Source organism: Triturus cristatus, chromosome 3_1 (genome assembly GCF_964204655.1).
Source record: "Triturus cristatus chromosome 3_1, aTriCri1.1, whole genome shotgun sequence".
In the NCBI taxonomy this organism is placed as follows: domain Eukaryota; kingdom Metazoa; phylum Chordata; class Amphibia; order Caudata; family Salamandridae; genus Triturus; species Triturus cristatus.
Window position 1 is genome coordinate 1,160,568,596 of NC_140583.1, and position 13,925 is coordinate 1,160,582,520.

At 44.8% G+C, this 13,925-nt stretch overlaps 1 protein-coding gene across 1 annotated transcript in view; it reads left to right on the forward strand.

Moving 5' to 3' along the window:
• The window catches only part of LOC146861707 (uncharacterized), a 383,712-nt gene that overhangs the window by 105,485 nt on the left and 264,302 nt on the right, over positions 1-13,925 (forward strand). The window lies entirely within an intron of this gene.

Consider the following 13,925-nt stretch of genomic DNA (forward strand, 5'->3'; position numbering starts at 1 on the left):
CCTGGTCTCGTATTGGTTCTCGATTTTAGGGCTTGTGTTGTGATTGGATAGGGTTAGTACTAGAGTACCCATTGGCTGCAGGGGTCACATGATTACTAGGGCTATAAAAGGCCAAGGGTTAGGGCGTCTCAGCCCAGGCGTCGAGGACTAGGGCGCAGAGGACTAGGGCGCAGAGGACTAGGGCGCAGAGGACTAGGGCGCAGAGGACAAGGGCGCAGAGGACAAGGGCGCAGAGGACTAGGGCGCAGAGGACAAGGGCGCAGAGGACAAGGGCGCAGAGGACAAGGGCGCAGAGGACAAGGGCGCAGAGGACAAGGGCGCAGAGGACAAGGGCGCAGAGGACAAGGGCGCAGAGGACAAGGGCGCAGAGGACAAGGGCGCAGAGGACAAGGGCGCAGAGGACAAGGGCGGAGAGGACAAGGGCGGAGAGGACAAGGGCGGAGAGGACAAGGGCGGAGAGGACAAGGGCAGGTGACTGTTTGAGCTTGGTCGGGACTAGGGGCAGAAATGCTGCCCATGTTCCCATTTAGTAATACCCACCCTACACCATCCACAAACCGAGTAACACGCTCACACCAATTGTACACCACTCACTTACTACAAACCAACCCTATGCACAAATCAATATACCAGCACACACTGCAAAACCACACAAACCACGTCTATATACCCTTCTATCCTAGCTACCACACATTTTCACCATCACCTACAAACAGTACACAACTCTATCCTATACCACTAACCAATGCACTCATCACAATCACAACCAAAATCCATACCATACTTAACTACAACCCAACCAGACATACACTCCCCACTCTAATTACTCCTAACAGACCCCCTTTTGTCATTAACAAACCCATACTCAGCCTTCCATCATTTGTCCAACCAACAGCCTCCTCTTCTTTCTACACAATAAGAGAACAACACACATCAGCGATACAAAAGCTCTCAAGCACAACATCTCTAATACTTACAGTCTTAAAATACAATCACACACCCACATTTCAAACTACTCAAAGGAACAAACCACAATGCCAAGCTTTCTATCTTTCACCACACATAAAACACATACAGCAACTCTCTTCCAACCGCATCTCATCCATTGGACAATTTAGAAGCTTACTACATGACCCACATGCTGCACCTCCACCACTGACTCGTATACCTTCCGCCCTAAACATACGCAAACAGTATAAGCAACGTGCTACACATCACAACTTTGCTTCTCTGTGTCTACTGCACAACAATGTTACACCACAAAAACAACACATCACACCAACTTACTCTCAAGCACCGTCTCCACCACCTACGCATGCAGACCCATCAAAATGCCTGCTTAGCCTGCTGGATGAGGAACACATTACAGAACAGCTATACATTTGCTATTTTAATACAGATAATACCAACAATGAAAACACACCTGCTACTAACCCACACAATATTGATCACTCTTCTACAAAACTAAGTCTCACTGTCACCAAAGCACATTCTCTAAACTGTCTACTAATACATGCTTGATCACTCTCTAAAAACAAACATCACATCTACGACCTTCTCACCGATGCAAAACCAGACATACTGTTCATAACTGAATTGTGGTTGGGAGATGATATGGCTCCAGTCCTGAATGAAGCCATTCCTCCAGGCTATCAAATGATCACCCAAAATCGTATAGGCAAAAAAAGGTGGTCTTGCTGGTTTGTTCAAGCAAACATTACATTTCACTAAAGTTGATGACATCTCCATAAAGAATTGTGAGGCTTTTCTCACAAGATGCAATCCTACACAGTCTTCCTCCTGTAACTTCCTGCTCCTTTACAGACCTCCACCTAGCAAGGAGACATTCCCAGACGCACTTCTAGACACGGTTTCAAACTTGATAACAACACACCTCAACCTATGCGTTCTAGGTGACCTTAACATTTGGTTTGACAAACCCATTCTGACCCCTCCAAAAACAATAATCAATGGCCTAGACGCACTGAACCTGCATTAGATTGTCCACAAACCCACACACATCGCTGGACATATCCTAGATGTCATTTTTGCTAATATCGAACTAGTTACCTTTCAAACTATAACTCTGGTCATATGGTCAGACCACCATTTGCTTGGTTTTTTTTACCTTTTATTGTGTATTTCAAGAAAGAGAAATATGCAACTCAACATATCGCCTACAACCACCATCGGGCCGGGCCGGCAATGCAACATTTCAGATATACACATACCACTGCATCACAGGTGGGGGAGAGGGGTTACACAGCAAGCCGCCTACAACCCAGTCGGGCCGGCCGCGTTGGTGGAATCGTTAAGCTAAATGGGTGGTGGCATTTTTATAGTTATTTTAGCTATACACACTAACGGTCAACCGGACCGTAAACCAAGAAAAAACCAGTTCCGCTAAAAACACTGTGTTCAATCAATCAATCAATTCTTGCTTTATTTCGATTATAGTTGCGAATCACAAAAGCATACAATAATATAATCATACAATGAAAATACCAATCCTAAAAACCTGATTATTTACAAGTTAAAAGAGTGAAAAGGGTCCCCCTCACCTTTTATGTGGAATCTACGAGGGAATAAAAAAGAGCAACTAATTAATCCTTGATTTAAAAAGATTCACAAATGACATAGCGAATCCATTAAAAATAAAAGACATAAAGTTGGGTAGTCACGGTGGCATATTAATCCAAATTCTTACGGTATTTAACAATACATTTCAGAAAATTGACTATTATAAATACCAAGTACTCTCCCTCCAACATCTGTAAATAAAAGTAAAGCTGGACGACATTGTCTATAACAAGTGCGCCTCAAAACCGGAATAAGCCATTTTTTCCTTGGTCCCGTATAAAATTTACAAAAAAGAATAGTATGCAAAGTCGATTGTTGGGAGATATAATCACAAGGACAAAAAGAGAATTTTAGCCCAATTATTTCGTACTGGAAATGTGACCATTCGATAAACAAAAAAATCATCCTAAATCTTACCAATAGGTAACGCTCATAGCTTGTAATATTAAGGGTGAGGTACGGCTGTAATGTGGGTACCAGCTGAATCATTAAAGTGTGAGTGACAAAGGGTTTAGCAATTTCACTCATCAATCTTATCTCCTCCAGATGGGCGAGAGCTTTAGTTTTTAAGGCCTTCCTCGTAACCTCACATTTAGAGGAGGGGTTATGATAATATTTATCCCAGCCCAAATCGTGAAGAAAGCTTGCAATGTACCGCAGCCACCTGGTCCTATGAAAGTTATCCATGGATAAACAATCAGACAGAATAGACTGGGAGAGGGTTGCTTTGTCTGAGGACCAAATCTTGCCCCATAATAAGAGTGGTTCAACTTTAGCTTGGTCCGTCACATGAACGAGACCCAGCTCTGAATGGCAAGCAAAGGTACCCGCACTCCCAGGAACTGCGAGAAGGAACCTCACAAACAAATTCTCCACTTTCTGAATGCTATCTATGCCCACAAAACCCCAGAGACCCGCCCCATACAAAGCCCCAGATAGACATTTCGCTTTATAGATCAAAATAATTTCGGAGGGAGCTCTATTTCCCAACTTCCTGGTAAAATTAACAAGGGCTGAAGTTGTTCTTAGAAAAAGAAGTTTTCTCATTTCTACAGCCGATTTCCAGGCTAATTTATGATCTATTGTTATGCGTAAATAAGAGTATTTTTTGTGGTAGCTATTTTTTCTTGGTTCAAATAGATACCCCTCATTTTACTGATACTTTTTTGGCCAGGACTTGCCCTCATGACAATGGTTTTACTAATATTTATCTTAAGGTCAAGGCCTGCCATAAATGTGGAATATCTATTCAGACTCTTTTGGAGTTCACGGGGGGTACGAGCTAAAATGACGGTATAATCTGCATAAAGAAGTGCAGGTATTGGCCGATTGTTCACCATAGGGAGATCCTGAGATCCCTTCATCATCTCTTTTTCCAGCCCATTTGTATACAATGTAAAGAGAAAAGGGGCCAGGACACACCCTTGCCTAACCCCTTTTTCTACTGGAAAATCTTCCGTCAACTCCCCCCCCCCCCCCCCCCCCCCCGCCTCCCACCCCATAACGCACTCTTGCAGTGGCATTTGCATAGAGTTCCCTAATGAATTTGAGCAAGTTCGGTGGAGCCCCCATATCAGCCAATAAAGCCCAAAGCTTAGAATGGGAAACACAGTCAAATGCGGCTGATAAATCCACATAGACCATATACAGGTCTCCTCCTTTAATATAGACATACTTGTCTATCAAAAGTGAGAGGTTTAGGGCCTGTTCGATGGTCCCCAGGCCTTGGCGAAACCCGTACTGTAAGTCTGATATAATCCTGCCATCATCCGCCCAAACTTGTAATTGCTCTAAAATGACTCGACCCGCCACCTTTCCCAGGGAGTCTAAAAGAGAGATTGGACGATAGCAGGTTACTGACTCCCGATCACCTTTTTTAAAGATGGGAACTAGTACGGATTTTAACCATGAAACTAGTAAACCTATATTACAGGAAGCATTCAGGACTCTGGCTAAAAGGGGAGTCCAGAGGTCCATTTGATTTTTAAACAAATCGATAGGTACACCATCTGGGCCCGGTGCCTTTCCATTTTTACTTGCACTCAGGGCCAGGGCAATTTGTTTCAATGAGAACTGTAGGTCAATAGGATAGATACTATCTAGATCGTTCCGAAAGTTAGAGTTCTGGGGCTTTAAATCCAGCGGATTAGCTGACTCCGTACCAACTGAAAAAATCTTAGAAAAATGAAGAACCCATTCTTTTTCTTCTATTGCTAGATCTAATTTAGCTTGATGAGTGTTATCATTTAGGAAAGGAGACTTGACCACTTGCCAAAAAGCAGCCGAGTTTTTTTGGGAGCAGGTTTCATGCAATTGGTCCCAAAGTTGGTTTTTTAGTTCTTGTTTCCAGATTTTTAATGCAGAGTTATAAGCTTTTCTTAATGCTGTTATCTCATATGGTACCCTAACCGATTTTCTCAATGCAGTTTTTAGATTTGATTAAGCGACCGTACAGTCATGGTTGAACCAACCCTTCTTCTTTTTTGATTTGTGCTTTATATCTACCCACAGGGCCTCGTTGATTGCTTTAACGATCAGTTCATAACTTGAAATGACTTCTGTATGGGTTGTATCTAAATTAAGACATTTCATAATGGAGGAATAAGCCCTCACAATCACTTGTTTTGTTATCTCCGTGGGGTCTACTTTCCCCCATTTAAGGGCATATCCATTTAATCTGCTTAACGCCAGATTATTTTGTAATAAAATGGAGCCCAAACCACGCTTCAATTTATGAGTCAATGAGAGGGAAATACTGAGGGGATAATGATCACTTAGCGGGATTATGTGTCTAGTAAATCCTACGTCTAAGGTCCTCACACTATTTGAAACCAAAATATAATCTATTGTTGTTAAACATCCTCTGCCATGAAAAGTAGGAGCCAATATTAGATTCTTATCGTTCTGGGTATTTACCTGGGACAGGTCTAACTCGAACAAGGTTTCATTTAAATGATTACCTAAGATGGAATGTCTAAAGTGTGGGATGGGACTTCCAAATTCATCCAGGATACCACAAATGTTGTTATTGTTTGTAGTCGGGTCTACAATAAGGAGCTGAAGGGGCAGAGAACAGGTCATCCCCCACTCAATACACTGTATACAACAAAGACCTGTTCACACTGTGAACAATTATTTCATACATCCGTATCGGTTGTCATAGACATTGGACACTCTTTACAGCTTGCGATTCTATCGTCTAAGCTATTCAACGGTGTAGTTCACTAAAAGGAAAGAAGAAAAAGAAATTTTGCGTACGAGGTAAGTCAAACTGACTATCAATGTGTAATAACCTTATGTCTCCGCCACCCAAATGTGGTGAGAAAGGGAGTGAAAAGGAGTGAAAAGGAGTGTTGGTGCCTCACGGTAGCGCCACCAAGGAGGGTTAAGCAGGATGGTACTCGCCTGCTACCTCAAATTCTCATCATCAGCTACCAACACTCCAAAAGCAAGAAAATTGTGTGTGATGCCAGTGATTAACTGTACAGGTGCTAGGGTGTGTAGTTAAAGAAAGAAAGAAGAAACAAAGAACTGTGCTATAATGTGTGCACCGTCTCGAACCCCTAAGTGATATATACTAATATCAAAAACTGAGCTAAATCACACTGGCTTGCATACTTTATTCTAAGCTGCGTGATAGCTCATATGTTAAAATGCCGACATGTTTCGTTACCATTGGATAACACTCACGGCAACTTCTTCAGGGCGTGGGGTCTGTTCGTTTCACCCTGCACCTCTATTTGTCAGTTAAAACCAATTCAGGATGTAGCCCACCATGGGCATACCTTTACCCGTGAGTCCTTGCGGCTCTGTATGCGCGTTCCTGGGCTGAGTAAACGCCAGTTACGAACATTTTCCCGACTCACGTTTGGAGTGGAATAAGTGGAGCCTTGAACGCGCATACAGAGCCGCAAGGACTCACGGGTAAAGGTATGCCCATGGTGGGCTACATCCTGAATTGGTTTTAACTGACAAATAGAGGTGCAGGGTGAAACGAACAGACCCCACGCCCTGAAGAAGTTGCCGTGAGTGTTATCCAATGGTAACGAAACATGTCGGCATTTTAACATATGAGCTATCACGCAGCTTAGAATAAAGTATGCAAGCCAGTGTGATTTAGCTCAGTTTTTGATATTAGTATATATCACTTAGGGGTTCGAGACGGTGCACACATTATAGCACAGTTCTTTGTTTCTTCTTTCTTTCTTTAACTACACACCCTAGCACCTGTACAGTTAATCACTGGCATCACACACAATTTTCTTGCTTTTGGAGTGTTGGTAGCTGATGATGAGAATTTGAGGTAGCAGGCGAGTACCATCCTGCTTAACCCTCCTTGGTGGCGCTACCGTGAGGCACCAACACTCCTTTTCACTCCTTTTCACTCCCTTTCTCACCACATTTGGGTGGCGGAGACATAAGGTTATTACACATTGATAGTCAGTTTGACTTACCTCGTACGCAAAATTTCTTTTTCTTCTTTCCTTTTAGTGAACTACACCGATGAATAGCTTAGACGATAGAATCGCAAGCTGTAAAGAGTGTCCAATGTCTATGACAACCGATACGGATGTATGAAATAATTGTTCACAGTGTGAACAGGTCTTTGTTGTATACATTGTTTGTAGTCGAACATGGTCCCAGGTTGAAGTCCCCCCCCCCCAAATAATTACCTCTTCGTTTAATGACTTCCTTATTCTAGTTTTTAGTATGGACCGGATCAGGGATACCACATTTATTGCCTCAACGTCAGAGGGATTGTTATAAAAGTTCACTATAAGGAAGCTGTCCCTATTATTTAAAGTCAATCTAAGAATCTGAAAGTTTAAATCCAGATTTATAGCGACTACTTCCTTTGGGTTGAGGAGGTTTGAGACATAAGTTGTTAAGCCTCCTTTCGCTCTACCTGAGATAGAGGGTTGAGCTGGTGTAAAATAGGTTTTAAAACCTTCCATATGTATCGCGTCAATGGCCCAAGTCTCTTGAAGTGCTAAGATGTCAAATTTAGAGCTAAACTCCCTCCATATGTCATTTCCAACCTTCGATCGTTGGCCTGCTATGTTCCAAAATAATGCTACAATTCGAAGTTTACTCTTCTGCCCTGTACATTCCTGTATATCTAGATGGTGTCCAGTATTAGGGTTAAAATTTAGATCCCGTTCTAAAACCGCAATAGAGTCGGCCTGATTTAAACCTATAGACTTGCCTGATAAGTCAGTAGGTATGGACTGATGCTGCTTATATCTTGAATTAAAAACATAAGAGGGATGTAGAAAATTATTAGAATTTACTTCTGTACTTATAGAAGGCACCTTTTGTGGACTGTCAGCTGTATCTTTTGTTGTTCCCCGAAAATTAAGTCAGTGAGTCCACTCCTTCCAGCCCTGATAAAGCCGCATAGCGGTTATAGAGGGGTAAGGAATGGTCATCCTGATAGCGAAGTACAGGCCCAAAACAATCCTGATGTTGTAATAGGGACCTGAAACGACCTTCCTGACATTGGAATGGAAGCCTTAGATAATTATTCTTATATTGAATTGGGGGACAAAAACAATCAGCCTGAGGGCGAAATTGCAAAACTGGACAGTGATTCTCATTTTGAAGTAGAGACCCACGGACATCATTTTGGTATCGATATGGGGAATTTATAATAGTTTCTCTGGCCTAGGGAAAAAGGCCGGAGACAATCCTCCGGATGTTGTGGTAAGTGACTAACACGGTCAACTTGATGGTAGAGTAGACATCCTGATATTGACATAAAGGTCTAATACAATCATCCTGGTTTTGAGATGATGGATTCAAATTACTCTCATTAGTCGGGACTACTCTAGGATAAAAATAAGGCAATTCAAATGCTTTAATTGTATTAGAAGAATTCGAAGGAAACCAATTTAAGATGTATCTAACTGCCCTTTTGTCTCGGAAATTAAATATTATAATATCCCCCATAATATCTTTTTTTCTGTGTCCCAACCAGGGAAGACGCCGAACATGTAAAATTTCTCCGTTTATAACTGGAGGAAGTGGACGATTCTGCCTAAGCCAAAATATAACCTTGTTTTTTAACTGGCTGTGGTCTTCTCTTTTCTCATCCTTTAGGGGAGGAACTCCCGTAAGGACCACCACAAGAGGAACTGCTTCCGGAGGGAGATCTACATTATGGCTTTTAGGGACGAATGTCCTTACAGGATCTTCATTATCACTTCGATTTTGGGGAATTTGTTGGAAATTTAATTTCCCACCCACCTCCACCTCTTTTTCTTTAAATGTCACATTTAAGCGAGATTTTTGGGGAGGCATTGGGTTCTTGATTTTTGATTTTACTTGACTCATAGCTTTTACTCCCTTTTGGTCAATAGTATTTAGGGCCGATACAATGGTTGGAGACACTAATGTAGACTTTGATCGGTCCTTGGTTTCCTCCTTGATCTCCCCAATTGTCTGTTGTAAATTCCCCAAGTGCAGGACTATTGTTTTTAGTCTTTCTAGTATTGGTAAGATGAAAGATCTAATAATTTTTTCAATATTTCCCAATAAATGGATGTCTGATGTATCAACTGATGGGGAGTATGAAGAAACAGCCAATGGAGATAATATAGATGTTTTTGGTAAGGAGGTCTTGGAGTTATCGGGTTTAGTTAATTTGACCTTATCTCTCTTTGGTCCGCTCCCCCTCTTTTTTCTTTTTTTTTGGTGGTGGGTCTTGTAGTCAAGAGGTCTTCGGAGTACTAATAGTTTTTTGTACAATCTGTACAGATGGCAACGGTACATCTAACAAGGCATCTGACTCAAATATTGCGTCACTAAGCGAAGAAGATAAAGTTGTAATTGGGTCGTTGTTTAACTCGAGTGGAGGAGTTCTATCTCGAAAGAGTAAAGGTATGTTGTCACTAAAAGACACATCATAGCTCTCGGTTCCACGTGGCGTACTGGATTGTGGTGACATAACTAGCTGTGACGGACCCAGGGATAAGCATTTGTTTTTAACAGACTCAACAGAACGACGTCTCTCTGCCCATCGCTCGTCAAGAGCGATATCCCTATCAATTCCAGTAGTAGCCCTAATAACGTAGTTATCTAGTGTCCCTCGGTTGACAGCTCCACCCACTATCGATTTCTCTTTAGATACACGCAAGGTCATGATGGATACTACGGCCAATGTATTTGAGGAGTCACAGTAATAACCAACAAACAAAAAAGAAAATAATTATAATAATAATAATAATAATAATAATTAATTAGAGAAGTAACAGATTGCAAAACAACCAATGAAGAGTCTTAAGCGGATCAGCTTATTATTTCCGTTATCGACTAGTTCATACTCAACAAAGGTGCACAGGTGTAAATATAAATAGGGGGACCCAGCCCAGTCTCCTCTGGCCTCTGAGGGCCCGCCCTTTGCCCGGGCTTTGCTCGGCGCCGCCCGCGCGCGTCTCGCGACGCGGAGGGAGCCTCAGTCTTTTAAACGCCTCCGGGCGCGATAATTCTCATCAGCTGGGCCGCAAAGCTACCTGGGAGCTGTAGTCTCCCCCTGCGATAGCCGCGCGATGGCAAGTAGCGGCAGCAGGGGAGACACGCAGCGTCTGGGCCCCAGTGGCAGCTAGAAGGCAGGTAAGGCACAGAAATCCCCTGTTCCGGCAAAGGCACCTCGTGTAGTGACACCCGCTCCACCGAGGGAGCCTCAGTCTTTTAAACGCCTCTGGGTGCGTTAATTCTCATCAGCTGGGCCGCAAAGCTACCTGGGAGCTGTAGTCTCCCCCTGCGATAGCCGCGCGATGGCAAGTAGCGGCACCAGGGGAGACACGCAGCGTCTGGGCCCCACTGGCAGCTAGAGGCCAGGTAAGGCACAGAAATCCCCTGTTCCGGCAAAGGCACCTCGTGTAGTGACACTGTGTTCTAAAAGGAGTATGGATAAGGTGATAAGGCCTCCTAGCCCAGACAGTCAGAAGTGTCGCCGCATCCTCCCCCCATCTGTCAGTGTGTGGGATGTGAGGACCTCAGCAATGCATTTTACAAGAAGACAGTGATCTCTCAATGGGGGGCTTCCGTGTCATTATCAGTGGTATGCTCCAATAAGTAGGTTTGCAAGGGGCCCCATATGTCAGTGGGACGCGATGAGGGAGGCTGAAGATCTGCATAGGTGTTAAGTTGCTCTTAAATAAGGTCCTGAATCCAGTCCTTAAACTTCGGAGCTCTGCCCCTGCCCCATTTACAAGCAATTCGTCTTTTAGCAAGGAGCAGAGCAAGAGAGGTGTATTTACGCATTTTGGCCGCATTAGGGGCGGTGTAGCCCAACAACGCAGTTAGGGGGTCTTTAGAAATGTGTATGCCAGTCATTAGGACCAGTGCATCGAGCACTTCTGCCCAATAACGCTGTATGGGCGGGCAATCCCATGCCAAATGTTCAAAGTCCGCACCCTCCCTCCCACATCTCTCACAACGATCGTTATCTCGGATCTTCAACCAAAACAGTCTCGCTGGTGTATAATATAATCGATGAACGTATTTGGAATGTATTATTCTGAACCTGCTGCTGGAAGAGATCTCACCAGTCTGTTTGCAGCAGTACGTCCATTGATCCTCAGTGAGGGGGTGCCCCAGCTCCTCCTCCCATCTAGCACGGGCCAAGGGTGGGTCATAATCCCCATTCGCCTGCGCTGTACGGTAAAGTAGTGAAAGTACATGGGCAGGAGCATCCTGTTGCAATGCCACATGTAGGGGAAGCATGATCCGAGGTTCGGCAGGGAATATGGGTGTGGCGGCCTTCACATCCTGACGGATCCTGATATAATAAAATCTGTCCATTGGGGTGGGAGTGCAATCTTTGAAGAACTGTGCACTAGTACTAAACTTCCCCCCGTGTAAAGGTGTCCCCAGGTGTGAATAGAAAGTTTGCGAAGGAGTCTGCGGCAGCCGCCCTCTTGCATGACCGGGATATCCTGCCGTCCCGAAAGGTGCAAGAGCGGGGAATATAGTAATGTGCAGCAAGTTGCTTTGGCGAGATCATGCTAGGCATTAACCGCAGCAACATCACACTCCACCCGAGAGGCCTGCACTGGCTCCCCGTCGACAAAAGGATCACATTCAAGCTCCTGATCCACGCACACAAAGCACTCCACAACACCGGATCCACCTACCTCAACAACCACCTCAGCTTCCACGCCCCCACCCGAAGCCTCCGCTCAGCCAACCTCGCCCTCGCCATAGTCCCTCGCATCCGAAAAACCACCGGCGGCAGATCGTTCTCCTACCTCGCCGCCAAGACCTGGAACACTCTCCCCACCATCCTACGACAGACCCAAGACCTGCTGGCCTTCAGAAGACTCCTCAAGACCTGGCTCTTCGACCAGTAGCACCCCCCCCCCGCCCCCCCCAGCGCCTTGAGACCCTCTCGGGTATGTAGCGCGCTTTACAAATGCAGTGATTGATTGATTGATAGTGGTTGCAAGGCTGCGTGGAGTTCTGGAAATACTTAGATATGCCGTACTTGGCATAGGGGCCATGTAACCATCTTCTATGGCCAGATGGGGCATAAAAGGGGGGGGGGGGGTTCATCCAGTAGGCAGCATGATGTGCCTGCACACAGCTGAAGTACAGTTCCACATCTGGGACCGAAAAACCTCCTACACAGAAGGGGCGCGTGAGGACATCCCATTTTAACCTGGCCTGCTTTCCCCCCCCCCCCATATAAGATGTATTAACTGAGTTCTGATCGCTGAAAAGAAATGACGGCTGGGAGCATATGAGATATTTACAAAGAGATACAAAAGTTTGGGTAGGATAACCATTTTGATCAACGCTGCTCTGCCGGCCATTGACAAAGGCAGCACTATCCAACCAGTTATTTTATCAGTGATAGAATCTAAAGCATGCCCATAATTGTCCCGCATGAGTTCCTCCCGAGTGCGAGAGATAATTATCCCCAAATATGTGAGGGTAGTGTCACACCACTTGAGGGGGAAGTCCGATTGGAATTTAGCAGTGGAAGCAGTAAGGGAATAAATTTGGGATTTACTCCAGTTAATATTTACCCCTGACAGCTGCCCAAACAAAATGAATAGCCGCAATATGGGATTCAGGCTTAGAGCCGGCTGGCGCAGGTATAACGTGATGTCATCCGAATATAGTGAAACAAGGATCTTTCTCTCTGGGTAAATGATCGCATACTCACAATGATGCTGCCGTATTTTTGCGGCAAGGGGTTAAATAGCCAAAGCAAATAATAGGGGAGAAAGCGGACACCCCTGCCTGGTGCCCCTGGCCAGCGAAAAGGAGGACTATCACATCCCATTGATCATCACTGTAGCACGCAGCCCTGTGTATAACAGATTAATCCAGGCGAGAAATGGGGATGGAAAACCCATACGCACCAACACATATGACAGGTAGTCCCACTCCAGCGAGTCAAATGCCTTTGTGGCATCTATACGTCATGAAGCAGAGCAAACAAAGTGCGTAGGTTATGGGCCGTGCTTCTAGTCAGGACAAACCCAGACTGGTCCGGGAGAACCAACCTCTGCATAAGAGGGCTTATACGGTTGGCAACTAGTTTGACCAGGATTTTGGCATCGACATTAATAAGGGATAGGGGCCTGTACGAATCTAATTGCGTGGGCGATTTACCCGGTTTAGGCAAAGAGATTATAAGTGCCTCGCACATTGATCTAGGCAAGATACCAGTTTCTCGGGCCTCCTCGAACACATGCCTCAGTATCGGGATAAGGAGGTGCCGGTATAGCTTGTAAAACTCGGCCGGTTGGCCGTCCGGCCCTGGGGCTTTACCCGACTGTAATTGCATAATGGCAGAGATAATCTCCTCATCCTCATGGTGTGCTAAGAGGTATTCCCTCTGGCCATTGCCCAGCCATGCAATGGCAGTATTCTCAAAAAAGGGATCAAAATCTACCGAGGCCCGGGCGCTGCGTGGAATACAAAGTTTTATAAAACCTTTTAAATACCCCAAGTATTTCTGAGGGATTCCTATGCATTAGTCCGTCCTCGTCGGTAATTTCTGAAACGGTATTAGCAAAACGGGGGGGTCGGATAGAGGATGCCAATGCCCGGCCTGGGCGTTCTCCCTCCCCGTAACAGCGAGCTTTGTGGTATTTACCTCTAAATTTGCATTCCCGCTCGGCTGTGTCTTGATATTCTGTGAGCAATGTACGCAAGTGTGCTTGCAGTGATGGAGAATGCGCGTTCTGAAGAGCCAATTCTGCATTCCGAATATCCGTTTCTAACTTTTGAAGCCTGTTACGAATGTCTTTCAATACCCCCCCACTCTTTGCAAGACAGAGACCGTCACCTTGAAAGCCTCCCAGAGAGTAGAGTAGTGTGAGACTGATCCA